This window comes from Canis lupus, chromosome 33 (genome assembly GCF_011100685.1).
Source record: "Canis lupus familiaris isolate Mischka breed German Shepherd chromosome 33, alternate assembly UU_Cfam_GSD_1.0, whole genome shotgun sequence".
Lineage (NCBI taxonomy): Eukaryota > Metazoa > Chordata > Mammalia > Carnivora > Canidae > Canis > Canis lupus.
In genome coordinates, this window is record NC_049254.1 from 16,083,443 (window position 1) to 16,100,391 (window position 16,949).

General features: G+C 36.9%; 1 long non-coding RNA gene across 7 annotated transcripts in view; it reads left to right on the top strand.

Annotated features, from left to right (window-relative positions):
* The window catches only part of LOC102155742, a 291,499-nt gene that overhangs the window by 196,909 nt on the left and 77,641 nt on the right, over window positions 1-16,949 (top strand). For 6 of the 7 annotated variants that reach the window (XR_005383271.1, XR_005383272.1, XR_005383273.1 and 3 more), the window contains exon 3: window positions 14,374-14,587. This is a non-coding gene — a long non-coding RNA (uncharacterized LOC102155742). Of the gene's footprint in view, window positions 1-1,720; window positions 1,798-14,373; window positions 14,588-16,949 lie in introns of those variants that run through there. The other variant, XR_005383283.1, reaches the window with a different exon arrangement.

The window sequence follows — 16,949 nt, forward strand, 5'->3', positions numbered from 1 at the left end:
CTTATTCTGCTAAACATGTCTACTAAAACGAGCATACTCAACATAAATTCAGTGCATTTAAAATCTCCTTTACCTGTGCTTGCTCTCCTTTCTCTTCCTTTTCCTCTTACTTTCTTTTCTTTAAAGTGTTTGTGAAAAACAGAGCCATTAATCAGTACATTTATATTCTCAATGATACATTTGCATTATGTTTCTAATTTAATGTGTCTCCTGGGGCACTTGGGTGGCTCAGTGATTGAGCATCTGCCTTTGGCTCAGGTCATGATCCCAGGGTCCTGCATGAGGCTTCCCACAGGGACCCTGCTTCTCCCTCTGCCTATGTCTCTGCCTCTCTCTGTGCCTCTCATGAATAAATACATAAAAATCTTTAAAAAATAAATTAATGTATTTCCATTTAAATCAATGCATTTTTAGTAAAATCAAGCAAATGTAATATATTTTCAAAGAATTGTTTACCTACGTTATTTATCTAATTTAACAGATTAAAGAAGATTTAAGCCATCATATCAGTAAATTCTTCTTTTTAGCTCAACAACCATCTTTTAATACCTTCAACATCTGGCAGAGGAATTTAGCAAAAATGATTATTGTATCTTGAATTGAATTACTTGTAAGCAAATAAAAAATGAAGACAATTAAATTCATGTGCTGTGTAGACTTCAATGCAAATCTTGCAATAATCGCATTTAACTTTGAATTCTTGCTTAACAATTGCATCCCTGTGAGAATTACCGAGAGAATTGTGAAGGGAAAAATACACATTCAATTTCCAAACAAAAGGAAGTTATTTTAAAAGTTTTGGAATATGGTTGCATATTGAAACGCAGCATTGTTTACCGTTAATAAATGAAAGCCAATTGATTTAAACAGGTAGTCTCAAAGTTGATTCCTTATACTATGTCCCTTGTATTTGAGCTCAAGACTTGATGCTCAACAGGGAACAGGAATTGCAGATGGAGATGAGGGTGGAGGATGGAGTGGTTTTAAGGACTGCAGAGCAGGATATAACCTAAAGAATTCCATACAATCCCCAAGTTCTTTCTTCCTGCTGGCTTGAATGAAAAAAAAGTAATTCAGTAAAAGAATTATGATTTGATTCATAATAAAAAAGAATTCAGCTGAAACTGTCTAAGCTCATAAATCATAATACAAGCTATCAAATTAGAAGGATTCAAGAACCCAGACTAGCCTTGAGTTCTCACTGGAAGTGTAGAGTCCTTCCTTTAGCCTAGTGGTTTTTGAAGATGTGGTCCATAAATGGCTTAATAAAAATACCAACTCCTGACATTACTGGGCTACTGAGTCAAAATACCCATGGGATAGCCCAGGAATCTCTATTTTAGTGAGTACCTTGAGTGATTTTTAAAACTATAGCAAAGCACTAAAGTACAGAAATCTCCAGTGTGTATCTGGGATGCATATTTACATATGAATCTACTCAGGTAACTGCCATTCAGAATCAAGATATAGCAAATTTCCATTACCTTAAAAGATATGTCATGCTGCTTTTCAGGTAATAACACAGCCAGAGGAAAAATACCACGATTTGCCTTATCTTAAAATACATACAAGTGGAATAAATGGTATTTTGTTTTTTGTAACTGATAGGCTCCTTTCAACATTGTATATATAAGATCCATCCATGTTATTGAGCATATGAATAGATATTCTGTTTTAATTGATTTATAGTTGAGTGATGGCTATTTGCATAATTTTCCAGGTGATTCTTATGGACCAAAGTTGACCCTTGAACCATGCAAGTTTGAATTGCACAGGTCTACCTCTACATGGAATTTTTTTCAATAAATACAGTACAGTGCTATAAATACATTTTGTCTTTCTTATGACTTTCTTAATAAGCTTACCTAATTGAAACAATAGAGTATAGAATACATATGACACAAAATATGTATTCATTGACTGTTTTTTGATATCGGTAAGGCTTTCATTCAACAGTAGGCTATTAGTAGTAAAGTTGTGAGGGAGTCAAAAGTTGTATGTGGATTGTTACTGTGCAGGGGGGTTGGTACCCCTAACCCCTACATTGTTCAAGGAAGGATCAACTATATAACATTTAAAAATCTTTCACCTAGATCTTTGAAGAGGTATTCTGTGGTTGATGAGGGCAGCTGCACCAAAATAAGAACTTTCAAAAATACTATCTCCTGACCATTTTATCGTGGGGTTTCAAATCTGAATCACCTCTTTGGTTAAAACATATTTACAGAGATTGGATTTATATTTAAGTAAGTGTTATCTGAGAGAATTTTAAATGCATAAACCACATAAAATGCTTTATCATATCACTATATGTAGATGTATTAAATTAGTTGGATTAGAGAAGGTTGATGGGAGCTAACTAACAGGAAAAACCAGTAAAGAAACGGCTATCCTATTTTAATTATGGAAAAGGGGGATGAAGAAATAGGGAATGAAGTGGATTATAGGGCTATGGAGCTCTTTTGTCAAATACTTTGCATCAGCTTCCAGTCCCACTCATTTCTTCACATGCCAGAGCCTGCTACCTGCCACCATTTCCTATTGAACCCATCCTGAGTAGGGCTGTGCACCTCACTCTCTTCCCATATGGGGAAAATACCAGCTTTGCATAAACAGGACTGCATCCTATGCTCTCTTTTTCCCCAGTCCAGGCACTTTCTAGATTGACAAGAAAACCCTCAGGGCAGTGGTTGTGGGTATGTATCCAACACTGCATTAGGCATTATCTTTGTCAGACAGTAAAAACAGAAAGTTCCAGTGATGCTCTATGAATATAGATGTTTCTCAAACTTTACCTTTCACTCAGCGTGGTGCTAGATCTAGGCTAAGGAAACTCAGGGAATAGGAAATTCATAAAGTATGACCAAAACCACATTCGAATTTATTTGTTGAACAGCAGACATATTTCTTATATAATATAACTGAGAACTTAGTGACTATGCCTTCCATTTGGCTTTAGAATTAGTTTCTTGTTAGGCCTCTGAGTATCCCTCAAGGATAAGCTGGAACCAATAATCAGTAAAGAAGCCTGGATTTATAGTAACAGTCTAAACATTTTTTACAGTGTGTGAAATTATCTGTACATTTACACGTGTATGTGTGTGTTTGTGTAAACTACACACACACGTACACACAAAATTAGAACATGATAACCTAGGACTTCTTGTTATATTTCAACTTAATGCCTCAAGGTTGGAGGCTATGTCAACACTAAATTCTGATAATTCTGTATTGTCAAAATCTGGTCAAAAGCTGAACATCTAGTATATCCCTCAATCACTTAAAAAATACTTAATATTCACAAGAAGATGTGTTTCTAGTAATATTCTTAGTATATTACATACTTCGCATGGAACAATTGATAAAACTTTTCCCTCTCATTTCTTAATTCTACCACAGTAGCAACAGCCCTCTGTTGGGTATTTCTTTGCTTTTAAACCATCTCTCGTCATTCACATAACAACTACTGAGAGTTGAAAATTTTTAGGGATTTAATGTTTTCCAGATCGTGCATGCTCAAGGATGAAGCTAGCTTTTGAGACTTTTACAAGGCTGGTTGGAACCGAGTTTTTATTTACTTTAGAGAAATTGGGCAGCTGAGACAAGAAGAAATAATGGATTCATTTGAGTGAATGAAGAAGAGGCGTTGGCCATATGCCTTCCTGTTAGATCGTTACCTGCATTTTCTCACAAGTTTATGCCAAGAAAGAGAATAGCTAATTCCAGAAGGCTCTTGCACAATCTTACGAACTTGAGCGTTCAGTATCCCTGAAGTAAGGAAATCACAAGTCAAAACTGAAGCTTTGTCTTTGCATAGGAATACATTTTTCAAGGCTAATTTCTAAAGCACTTTTGTCTTTTATCACAGAAAAATACACCATTGATATTTTTATTATAAAGACTGTGAAAATTGTCTTCTTTCAGCAATATAACATCCACTTATTTGTCTCAACCACTGTATAAGACACCTGGATGTTTATCTCCTTTACTTTCATACTTACAGGCCATACTAGCACAATTTACTCCCTTTTCTAAATATGCAGTTCGATTGACCTGTGAAAATCTAAGTTGGCTATATCCCTTTGCCTGAAACTTCAATGGCTTTTTTTCCCACTCAGAAAAACACACAAAATCTAAAAAATGCAAAAAAAAAAAAAAAAAATCCAAATTCCTTAGATTGGCCCTTAAGATTGTGGATAATCTGTTATCTCCCTAACTTTATCTCTCAGCCTTCTCTTCCATGATCCTTTATCCAGAACTAGCCACTGTTGGCTTTCTTACTATTCCTTTAACCATGAGAAGCACACACCCAGCTAAAATCTCTGCACTCACTGAGCCTTGGCCTGAAATGTTCTTTCCAGTGCTATTCTGCTGGCTTGTTCCTTCACTTTCTTTTGTTTATCTACTTAAATGACATTTGCTCAGGTAGGGCCCTTTTTGACGGTGCCATATAAAAGGACAACTTTTTTCTGCCTTGTCTCTCCCTAGCCCCGAGACATACTATCTACTCACTTTTCAAAATTTTGCTGCCTGTTTCTCCCAACTCGAAGTTGAGCTCCATGAAGTCTCACGTCCTTCTGTTTTCCAAGAATGGAGAAGAGCATGAAGTTGATGCTCAAAATGTATTTTTTTAAAGATTTATTTATTTATTTATTTATGATAGAGAGAGAGACAGAGAGAGAGAGAGAGAGGCAGAGACACAGGAGGGAGAAGCAGGCTCCATGCCGAGAGCCCGACGTGGGACTTGATCCCGGGACTCCAGGATCGTGCCCTGGGCCAAAGGCAGGCGCCAAACCGCTGAGCCACCCAGGGATTCCCCTCAAAATGTATTTTTAATAAATGAAGGACTAGGGAGAGATAATACAGTAAAACTTAAATTGTGAAACAGCTGAGTTTGGTCTTGACTTTGTTCATCTTTTATTAGCAAAGGCATTGTAAAGACACTACAGCTGGACCAACAGGTGCCAACACAAATGTCTGAAGCCCACAGATAAAAGATTTTGGGGTAGTGTGTGTGTGTGTGTGTGTGTGTGTGTGTGTGTGTCAAAGAGGAGGGGTATATTTATGTTTCATTTCAGTAGAACCGATGTCTCCACAGCATGACCTAAAAGGTCACACAGACATAAATCATGAACCTCACTCAGTGCAACAGGTGTGACCTGAGACCCTTAGCCTCCATTTGGAGCTTTAGTAGTCAAGTAAATTACCACATGCCAATAAAAAGTATAGATTCAAAATTGGTCTTGAGATTCCGTTACTCTGCAGTTATATAGGGTAATCCATTGCCCTCTTTCTTTCTTGACTTCCCAATATATTCTTACTTCACCCCCATCATCTTTTCTACCTTCCTGAAAAGTGCCAATTTTTCCAGCTATAGAAAACCTTCACTACTGCATCTGCTTTTTATCTGCATACCACTCGGTGAGGCAAGAGTCCTTAGTTTGCCTCTTGATTTCTGAAACAAGCTCTGTCCAACACCATTGTGGATACTCTGCTCTCAAGTGGAGGCAGATGGTCTGTCAGAGACTTCAAATCATTAGCAGCAAGGAAGCAAGCTTTTCTGTTGGTACAAGTTTAAGTTTATAAGACTTGGTCATACACCACACACATTTTCCACCAATGTGACATACATGCTATCTAGAGCCTAATTTAATTTGTGACAACTTTGGCTGCGTGGTGATCAAATTATGGCAAAACTAAGTTAAATATATTGATACAGTCATTAATTTGGCTTAGAAATTTAACACACAGAAGAAACCAATTGCTAAATGTTTGGTGACATGTTAAATGCATTCTTCAGCATGAGGAGAGAAAAACACTCAGTTTAATGCTGTGCTCTGCATCTCATGTAGAAATTCCCTGTAGCAGCAAGTGTCCTAAACCTGGCAGCCAGAGCAATGGAGGAGTCCTGGAAGAGGAGATTTGGAAACATCTTACTGACTGGTGGTAGCAACAGGAATAATGTTCAGCTCATCTCTAGTTTTTATAACTGCAGACATCATTAACATGAGTTCCATAATATGATGAAAAGTGGGCAGAAAGTCATGATTGATATATATTTTTTAAACTACAATGACCATTTTGTAAGAGAATGAGGAACCCAATGAATCTGGGAACGTAGAAACAGTTACTATTATTAGGGTAAGGAGAGGGCAGGTAATCTTTTTTCTAAGTTTGAATTTTCATGTTATTGGAAACATGAATTAATAGTCATTTTAAAATTGGGAACCAGGTCGGTATAGTATTGTGGATTTGTTGGCACTAAATCTAGAGATTGTATCTCAGTTCTTAGAAGACGCCTAATGATGCTCATAAATAGCTTGCCGTACACACTCAGCAAATAGCCATACATCAAAGTATGGAAAGTATGGAAGAATTTAACTTACAAGTGGTTATAGCTCCCACCTTGCAAATCGAATACAAAAGACAATTTCACCATAACACAGACATCCAAATGGGAAGGGAAGTACTTAGCACCTAACACAGGTATATTGGCAGGTATTTCTTAGGTTAACTTATTCACCTCCACAACAATTCTGGGGGGTTGTTACCCCATTTTAGAGAGAAGCAAATGGAGCTTCAGAATGATTGAGTAACATCCCAAACCACAGAGCCAGGGAGTCCGTTTCAAATGCTAGCTTGCCTGTGCTTAGGATAGGAGCATGTGAAAATGAATATTTACTTGCCCCTCAGGATTTAATGATTTTTGTATTGACAAAGTGTTTTGTGTCCACATGTAAATAATCCAGAGCCACTGGGCAACTGGGTTCGGGGGAGGGGGAGGGCTAATATTATTATACTCTAATTTTGATGAATCTTCATAAAGCAATAAAATGGTATTGATAATTATATGTGTGTGTGTGTGTGTGTGTGTGTGTTTAATGGAAAGTATCCTAAGCTACCTCCACTTCATTTACCTGACAAATAGAAGTAAAAGTTGACCTAGTTAGTGACATTCTCCATTCTTTGTACACTACCTTCCTTCTGAGAACCACAGCACAGTGCACACTATAGCCAATAAGCCAGAGTGCCTGCACTAATGTACTTCTACTAAGTTAAATGCATACCAGTCATCTGTGTTTGTTTCCAGACCTATTTAAACCAGCTTTATATACTGCTAAAAATAAATAATTCAACTGGATGATATAAAATGCTGAAATTACAGTAGGAAAACTGTTGGATTAATGAAAATTACGTTGCACACTTTCAAAAAACTTAATAAGGGCAAATGTTTAAATGATTGCTATGGAACTAGGTGTGATCCAGACAACTGAAAAGATTGAAGGCAGGAGTGGGGGAAGAACCACAACATTTAAAATGATTCTGTAATCAGACTGTTACACAACTGCCTGTAAGGTCCTGCTACACTTGAAAGAACACAAAACTAGAAAATATAGAGAGACCATTACAAGTGTGATTCATATAAAAAGACAACTGAAATTTCAATTGAAGAATCCATTTATTTTAAGGCAAAAATCACAAAGTGATTAAGCGTGTATTTAGTTTAAAAAATTTATGTCTATATCACTTGTCATGATTTTCTGCTTTAAATAAAAGTTCTGATTAATAAAATTAATCATCTCAATTAAGAAGTTAATCAACTCATCTTGTTTGTCTCGTTGTATTAGTTTTCAGTTTCTACAGTCAGAAGTCTGGATGTGGTTTGGCTGGATTGTCTACTCAGAGTCTTAAGGAGGTGAAATCAAGGTGTCAGTCGTATGGGGCTGCCATCTGGGGCTCGGAATCCCTTCCATACTCACTGGTTCTTGGAAGAATCCATTTCCTTGCAGTTCTAGGGCGGAAGTCCCCATTTTCCTGCTGTTTCCTGGGGACTATGCCCACCTCCGAGAGACTGCATTCAGTTCTTTGCCACGTGGCCTCCGTAAGCAGTTCGCAGCAAGCATGTTTGCTTTTTTTCCTGATCTGTGAGAGTGTGTCTCTGACTTTCTTTGCTGGAGAAAATATTCTACTTTTAAAGGGCCTATGTAATTAAATTGGGTTGGCCTGGATAACTTCCCTTTCTTAAAGTAAACTCTGCTACATTGCATAGCTTAATCACCACAGTGAAATGAATTATAGTCACAGTCCCGGAGTGCTACAGGACATGTGCTCTAGGGGGCTCAGAATCTTAGGGGGCATCTTAGAGTCCTGCCTACCACAACCACGTAAAAGACTGGTGTGTGACCACAAGGGGCTCCGGTATCCCCCAGCCCACATTACATAAGCAAAGCTCAATTGGAATCAAATGGCGATCTGTAACCTTTAGCTTTTGCTTCCATCCTTTCTTTATCCTCTGTCCCTTCCAAAGCAATATAAATGTTTACAGGATAATAAGAAGCTGATGATAATTTTAGCAATGAGTGGTTTCTGTATCTGGAGAAAGAAAAATTCTGACTTTATTAACAAAACCACTTTGGGAGAAATTCTCAGCCAGCCTCTTATTCTCTGACACCCACATCATTTCTCTTTAAACTAAGTCTGACTTAGAAAAAAGAAAATATATTTGGAATATTAGTTTGAGTTGGTGAGAGATCATGATTCCTAAAATAACCATTTGTTCTAAGAAGAAAACACTTCAAAATAATACATTACAATAATAACAAATTGAAACAATAGTAACAGGAGTCTGATGCAGGATCTGAACAGTGGGAAGTGGGCTGAGACCAGTTGGCAATCAATGAGTGTGAGGTCCAAGTCAATGGGACTCTGCTGATGAGTGTGCACTAAGGAATCTCAGAAAAGAAGGCATTTTGATCTTTACATGCAGACACTATGATGCTTTCCATCTATATTAACCTGTGCTTTCTACCTTGAAAGGCATTAAACAGTCTTCCCTACTTTGACCCTTCGGACCAGGTAGGAAACGTGCTTTTGCCATAATGCACGTTCTCTGTTCTCTTTTGCCTTGGTATAAAAAAAAAAGAAGCATGACTGATATGAGTGAAAGAAGAAGAGCAAAGCTCATTTCCATTCTATACATCTATATTCCATAGACCTTCTCTATGCCCAATGAAGCAAATCCTTCCATTCTTGAAGGCAAACAACTGGAGAAGATGGTTTAGAGGAAATTTAACCCTCAAAAGAAAGTTTTAAGTGGATGTTTTAAGAGTTCTTTCCTACTACACCATTATATATGTCTATAAATAGAAAATATATCATAAAATGTTTAGACAATTTTAGGGGTCAAGCAGAGTGGACATGAGTGACTTACTAGTTGTGAGACATCATAATCTCATTTTATCTACTTCTCTACTAACCCCCCAAAAATGAAAAAAGCAAAACATTCAGCGGACTCTTTATCAACCTTCCCATACCTTATTCCCTGGGTAAACAGACATTCTCTCATACAAAACACAAACATATGATTATTTATCATGCATAAATGATCTTCCCAAACACGTTTTTAAAATGCTTCAGCAGAACTGTCTGAAATGGTATTAGCCAAGCTGTACTGCAAATAGTTCAGATTTAAATATATTTCCAAAACTCAAGCTTCATTGTAAGAATACCATGGATTTTCAATTCATAAAATTGAAAACATAATTTCCCTACTTTCAATATTTCTCTCATCTCTCTTAACCATTTCCATTTCTATTATATCTCTAGCAGCAGTTCATACTATATGCTTCTGTCTGTTACCAGGTTTCTGACAAAAAATATACATAAAAATCATTATGGTAACAAATCCTCATGCCCCTGTGGGAGTGTAAAATGGTACTACCAATTTTCGATAACAAATTTGCAATTTTGTAAAAAATTAGACATGCATGTATCCTATGACAGACACATCAGGTCCATTTCTAGGGATTCATCCTGAAGAAAGGAAAGCATACATTCACAGAAAGCTTGTGTAAGAATGCTCATAACAGATTTCTTTTTAATGGCCAAGAAGTGGAAATAATATTTGTTCACATCAAGAAGAGAACTAAAAAACAACTGAGATATATACAATGAAATACTATTGAGAAATAGGATTGAACTACTGAAATATAAAACATGACTCAATCTCAAAAACACTATGCTCATCAAAAGTAGCTAGATACAGACGGTACATTTATGATTCCACTAATATGAAAAAAGCAAAAATAATACAATGACAGAACACAGATTCATGGATTCATCAGGACTTGCAAAGATTGCCTGGGAAGGAATATGAAGGAAATTCCTGCAGTGATGAAATGTTTTCTATCCTGATAAGGGGATGTGGATTACATGGAGGTTTGCATTTGTCAAAGCTAGACAAACTAACCTGAGATTAATGCATTACACTGTATAAAAATAATGCTTCCATAGGAAATCATTTTTTTCAAATAATATAAAAATTTATCTTGGTCAGGATGTTTGAAATACAGGGTGAAAAAAATAGGATTTCTTTAACAGTACTAATGTGCACTGTTAATCTCTAAGAACTGTAGTAGGTGAACTTTTTACCATACAACAGTTTAAGGACCACCTTTAGAGACTAAGCTTCCTCACAATACAACACAAAGGTGGATTTTTATCATACTACATTAAAAAAATACACAGAAAAATTGTGTGTGTGTGTGTGTGTGTGTGTGTGTGGTTTATGTTAGCAGCATAATAATAGGAGAGAGAACAAATTAAGAAGACATCTATGTCCATGGCATAAAGACATATATATTTTGGTACCACCTGTTAATAAAGTCAGGGAAAAATGGAAATTGTTACCAAGCCTGCAGGGAAGATTAGAGGAGACAGCTGAAGCGAATAGCAAAGGGAGATACCCAGGATAGTAAGAGAACAGAGTATTGAGACCGATTCAGAGAGGCAAGGCCGTTGTATGGGAAGAGTCAGGAGTTTTATTTTCAGTTTTGTTGCCGACTTAATCAGGGGCCCCTGGGCAATTTGCATATGCAATTTATAACACTCTGGTCGGCTTAGTATATCTGACCTGAGAGTTTGTAATTGGCTGTAACTGGTGGCAGCTGTCCCTGAGGTACAGTAAGCAAGGTGATTCCTCCTGTGTCCCATGCTTTGGGAGACACCAATGCTACAATAAAAAAATCTGCTAGTGGAGAAAATGAAATAGTTAAGGAATTGAAATATTCAAGATCAAGCATTTTATAAATACTGTTTATGGATTGTAATTCGCAACATTAGAGTGCTCAGATGTTTCAGAGCTTTAAGAGAACTTCAAAATATACTCCTAGGGTGTATTTTGGGGAGTTGCATGAGGTGACTCAGGTGGAAGCCTGATACCAAGAGACTACTTAAGTGAATCTATATAATCATGATCACCCAAATCTGTGGGTGGGAGAACTTTGAGTCATTCATATAAATCCTTTTTGCCACATATTTACATTTTACAAATAATCTTCCCTTTCAAGACAATGTTTATTGGTTATTATAAACAGAAAGTATGCATATAAACAAATCCAATATGACGTGTCTTTTGTTCTCCTATGTGGAACTTAGTTCATTTCTTCAATGATATCTCCTACAGTGAAGTGGGGATTTGTCTAGGGGCTCATGAGCCTTGGTAGTCATGTTTCCCATGCCATGCCCAGGTGCTTCCTAAATAGTACATATACCTACTGAACATACACCAAATATGTTGTTGATAAAAGGATGGCATGAAGGAAGAATAAATGGGCAGGTGCATGACACAATTCCATATTGCATGTTAACTGAATGGACCATTATAAAATAAACACAAATGCTAGAACTTCTGGTTCTGACCTACTTCAGGCTAGACTTCCCTCACACAACCAGAAAATCCTGAAAATAGTACAAGACGCAAACATAAAGACTCTGAAAGGTAAAAGAAGAAGGTAAACTGTGTAGGGATCATAGGACTTTAGGACAACGTAGTCATGAGAGTGATGACCTCCTTGGGTTTTCTTTTTGCCTTTCATGGGACACTGGAGAAGCCTACAACCCAGAACTGCCAACAGACACAGACAAGAAAGGAAGTCCCAAGAAAAGCCTATATCCTCTAACCAAAGGACGAGAGAAGGGGTAACCTAGAGGTACAAAAAAAACCTTTTTAACAATATAAATCCTAACCCAGCCAAATAGCAAAGAAGAAACTGCCCCTGCCCTGCAGAATCAGTGGAACTGTTGGGGAGCTGAAGTTCTAGCCCTATATCTAACATCAGCAAGGTTGGGCAGTCAGCCTCTTACCCTCACCTGATTAGTGCCAGTGGTACCAAATGCAAAATCAAAGTTCTACCCACACATGGCAGAAACAAATGCACTGAGTTGGGGGTGGGGTGATGCTAGTTGTCATTTTGCTTCCCTGCCTATGGTACTATCAGTGGGGTAGAGGATGGTGAACTGAGCTTTCATCCCTACCAGACCTTCACTTTACACATTAACAATAAACAGCGTGGTTTCTTGACAAAAGATAAAAAGATTACATAAGATCCAGGGTCTCACAAAACAAAATCTAAAATGCCCAGGGTTAGAATAAAGAAATCTCTCATTGTACTAAGAACTGGGAAAATCTCAACTTGGATGAAGCAGGCCAATCAAAAGACACCAACACCAATATAACACTGATGTTGAAATATCTGATGAGGATTTTAAGGCAGCCATCATAGAAACACTTTGTTAAACAGTTTCAAAGTGCTTTTAACAAATGAAAAAAGAATAGTTTCAACAAAGAAATAGAAGATATGAAAAGAACCAAATGAAAATTTTAGAAATAAAAAATAAATGTATCAAAATAAAGGGCTCAGTGATGGACCCAATGGCAGAATGGAATGGACAGAGAAAATAATCCATAAACTCAAGGGTGGAATGATAGGAATTAGTGTAAACAATTGAGGGATAGTAGACTGAAAAAATTAAAAGCAGGGTGTCAAGGACCTATGGGACTATAACAAAGACTTTACATTTGTGTTATCAGAGTTTCAGAATGAAAGGAGAAAGAAAGTGGGGCTTAAAAATTATTAAATTCCATCAACTTTGCTAAAACTGCCCCCAAAATGTAAAGTCTTAATTTTAAAAAATATTCAAAGTTAGTTGTATTCAAACTTCATCAGAAAGACATAAACTTACACATTAAAAAAGCTGAGCAAAACCCCAAACAAGATAAACCCCATAAATCCATAGTCAAACTTCTGAAAATTAAAGAAAGTATCTTGAAAGTACCCAGAAAAGGGATGCCTGGGTGGCTCAGTGGTTGAGCGCCTGCCTTAGGCTCAGGGCATGATTCTGGGGTCCTGGATCGAGTCCTGCATCAAGCTCCCCACATAGAGCCTGCTTCTCCCTCTGCCTATGTCTCTGCCTCTCTCTCTCTCTCTCTCTCTCTCTCTCTCTGTGTGTGTGTCTCTCATGAACAAATAAATAAATTTTTTAAAAAAGAAAGTACCCAGGAAAAAAAATGATGCATTATCTATAGAGGAACAACATTTTGAAAAACAGCAGTTTTCTCCCCTGAAACCATGAAGTCAGAAGGAAATAGCACAATATTTTCATTGCAAAGAAAAGAACTGTCAACCCAGAATTTTCTAACCAGCAAAAATATTTTTCAGAAACGGAGGTGAAATCAAGACATTCTGAGATAAAGGAAATCTAAGAGGATTTGACATCAGTAGACCTACCCTAAAGTAATGTCTAAAAAGAGCTCCTCGACAGGAATAAAATCACAAAGAAGGAAAATTTGGAATATCAGATAGAATGAAAGAGCAATGGACAGAGGAGAAATGTGGGTAAATGTAATATACTATCCTTCCCATCCTGAATTTTCTAAATTATGTTAGATGTGTGAAGCAAAAATTATACTATTGTCTGATGTGGTTTCTTATGTACATAGAGGAAATATTTAAGACAACCGTAATATAAAGAGGAAAATAAATGGCTGCAAAGGGTGATAAGGTCTCTATGCTTTAGTTGAACTGGTAAAATATTGACGGCAATATATGTCATTGGCCATTGTGAAAATGAAAATTGAAACTATGATGAGATACATCACTCCATATGTATTAGAATAGCTAAAATTTTCAAAGAGTGACAATACCTAAAGTTGGTGAGGATACAAAGAAGCTGCATCTCAATGTATTACTGATGGGAAAGTAAAGTAATACCACCACTGTGGAAAGTTGTTTGGCATCTTTTTAAAGACTAAACAGTCAGAGACCCACATATTGCACAGGGAATATATCCCAGAGAAGTTAAACACTATCACACAAAACGGTGGACAACAAAGGTCCCACCCCTCAAGTCTGAACAATTAGAGGAATAATCTACCCTTTTCTAGACTGGTGATCAGGAGTTTATTCTCTACAAAACTTCATTCTGAAAGGCTCTGGAATGAGGAACACTAGGTATAGTGAGCAGCTGGGGTAAAGTATTGGAAGAAAACAGGAATAAAGTGAAAGTTGATATATTGAACTGCATGTTTTTCAGACTTTTTTCCCCATTTGAAGAGCAAGATTTTAAAATACATCATCCTACTATCCTGCTACCTGACCACTCCTCATCACAGGCGAAGATTAGAAGAGTTTTCTCTGGATAAACTAATTATTCCTAAGGCCCTTGGATACTGACACAAGAAAAAAAATGCTGGTGATGCCTAGTGCCTTTAAAGACAGCTGTGACCATAATCGAAGATACCAAAATTGTAAGTAGGCAGATGGCCAAAATGTATCCATGATAATGTCATTGAGTCATTAGATTAACCAGACATGGAGTCAAACTATTTCAGGACTTCTTGTTATATGACATTTTATACAGCCTTTTAAATTCTGTACCTCCTAAGGTACTTTGGCTTGCAATGATTAGGAAACTGAACTCAAATGTAAATAATACATAATAAAGGGTATTTGCACAAACAAAGCAAATATCACCCAACAACAAAGATGTGAAATTGATTTGGATAATTCAGTAAGAAACATGAAATACCAGGAGAGAAAAGATGAGATCTAGGTGACACACAGGTGTCTAGCAAAGGGAATTCCAGAATGAAAAAAAAAAAAAAAAAAAAAGGTAACTGCTGAATAGCAACAGGCCTAAAGATCAAGAGTCTCACTGACAAGAAAGACAGAAAAAACTGGGGGCAGTAAATCATAAACAATATTGATGGATAAGCATTACATAGGGATATTGAAGTATTTCGGAAAATATTAATCACAGTTACATCACCAACCAGGCAAATAAAGAAGGTAGTTATTAATTTTAGAAGAAATTAATCATGTGGAAAAAGAAAAGGCTGTGTGGTGTGGTCTGTTAGTTATATGAATGTTATTGCATAGTCAAAATAATGTAAAAACGGACAGCTTAACTAAATATTCTAATATTACTGTGTTAGGGGACAGGGGGGACAAGTAGGATGGGGCAACAGTATAGCAGAGGGCCAGTGGCTCACATTGGTGAGAATCAATAGAACATGTCTAATATTAGCAAATCATACTGAATAGCTATGTAGAAAACACCACAGGAGCATGAATAATTGAAGGCTCCTTAAATTACCTGCTATATTTCTCCCTTGGCACCTTTGCATTTGTTATCCAGAAACCTCTGCCTCTAGATACCCTCTTGACTAACCCTCTGACTTTCCTAAAGCAACAGAGGTCACTCCTCAATGAAGCCCTCCCTGTACAATCTATCTAATATTTCACCCACCTCCATATATTTCATATTTTCTTCTCTGCTTTATTTCTTTCTTAGTGCTTATCACCATCCAATGAATAATATGGTATGTACTTACTACTCATGAACTTGTTGGCTTATTGTCTTCTCCTCCACCAGAATGTGCACTTTATATTAGAAAGGACATGTGAGGGCTTCCTTACTGCCCATGCATTGCACTTAGAACAGTCCTGATACATGGTAGGCCTTCATCAGCTATTTTCTGAGCAAATAAAAATAAATCTATGTTGAATGTTAATCTCTGAGGAGCAAGATGAGAGCTGTGAAGAGGTAACACAAAGGCCTGCTGGGTTGTTTGGGTTTTGTTGTTCTTTTTTTTTTTTTTCATTATTAGTCTTGCACCATAATTTTTTTAAGTAGGCATGTATTCTCATTGAAAAATACATTTTTTTATAAAAAGATAAGCTACGTCAAATGGTAAAAGAAATTTCTAAACTAATATTGAGTGTCAAAAATTTTTGAATAGTTCTTTGGAGGTTTCTGGAGGTATGATAATTTAACCAACCCTTCTGCCTGACTTGGAGGCGTAAGTACTAAATAATGAGGAAGTTGGGAAGATTAGCTATGGGAACGCTATTTGAGACAAGATTAAATGCTTCATGAAAGAGTCACTAAAACAGGTGAACAGGTGGAGAAAAAGACAGGGTTATCTTTTACTTTTATAACAATCAAGGCTGAGGAAGAAAATTGTTTTAATTTTTTTTCTTATAACAAAAAGGAATATATTTCAACGTATAACATTTAAAAATCAGAATTGGCAAAAAGAAGAAATTTAACCATCCATATTGGTGCTGCTCAGGAACAATTTTAAGATACCTGCAAACATTCTTCTAGTTCTGTCCTTCCGTTGTGCGAATGTGTGTGTGTGTTTATGTGTGCTTGAGCACGTGTGCCTGTGCATGTGTGTAAATCCTCTCCTATTTTCAGACTGGGATTTGTGATACAAACACTTTCAAAGAGAAAGGCTAGGACACCTTCCTTCTGTCTCCTAGCAAACCGGCCGGCATTTGTACTCTGGTGACTTCCTAGCCTCTAACAACTATGGGTAGATGGGAGCTGTTGACCGTGAGGTTAAAGTTTCCATGTCGCCTGTTACTAATCTCCTGAGACAGTTTGTCCCCAGACAGTGTTTCTTTTGGGCATGTTTTTGTCTACGTTCCTTCTCACAATAACCCTCTAAGAATCTATCAGTCTGAGAATGGTGAAAGCTAATCCTTGGAAAACCATACCATGCTTTTTGAAGTACACTTTGGACTTTGATCTTGTAGAAATTTCATGGTTGGTATAAAGTGCCCTACAAGAAATTTTCCCTCTGCTGTTGATAAGAAAAAAAA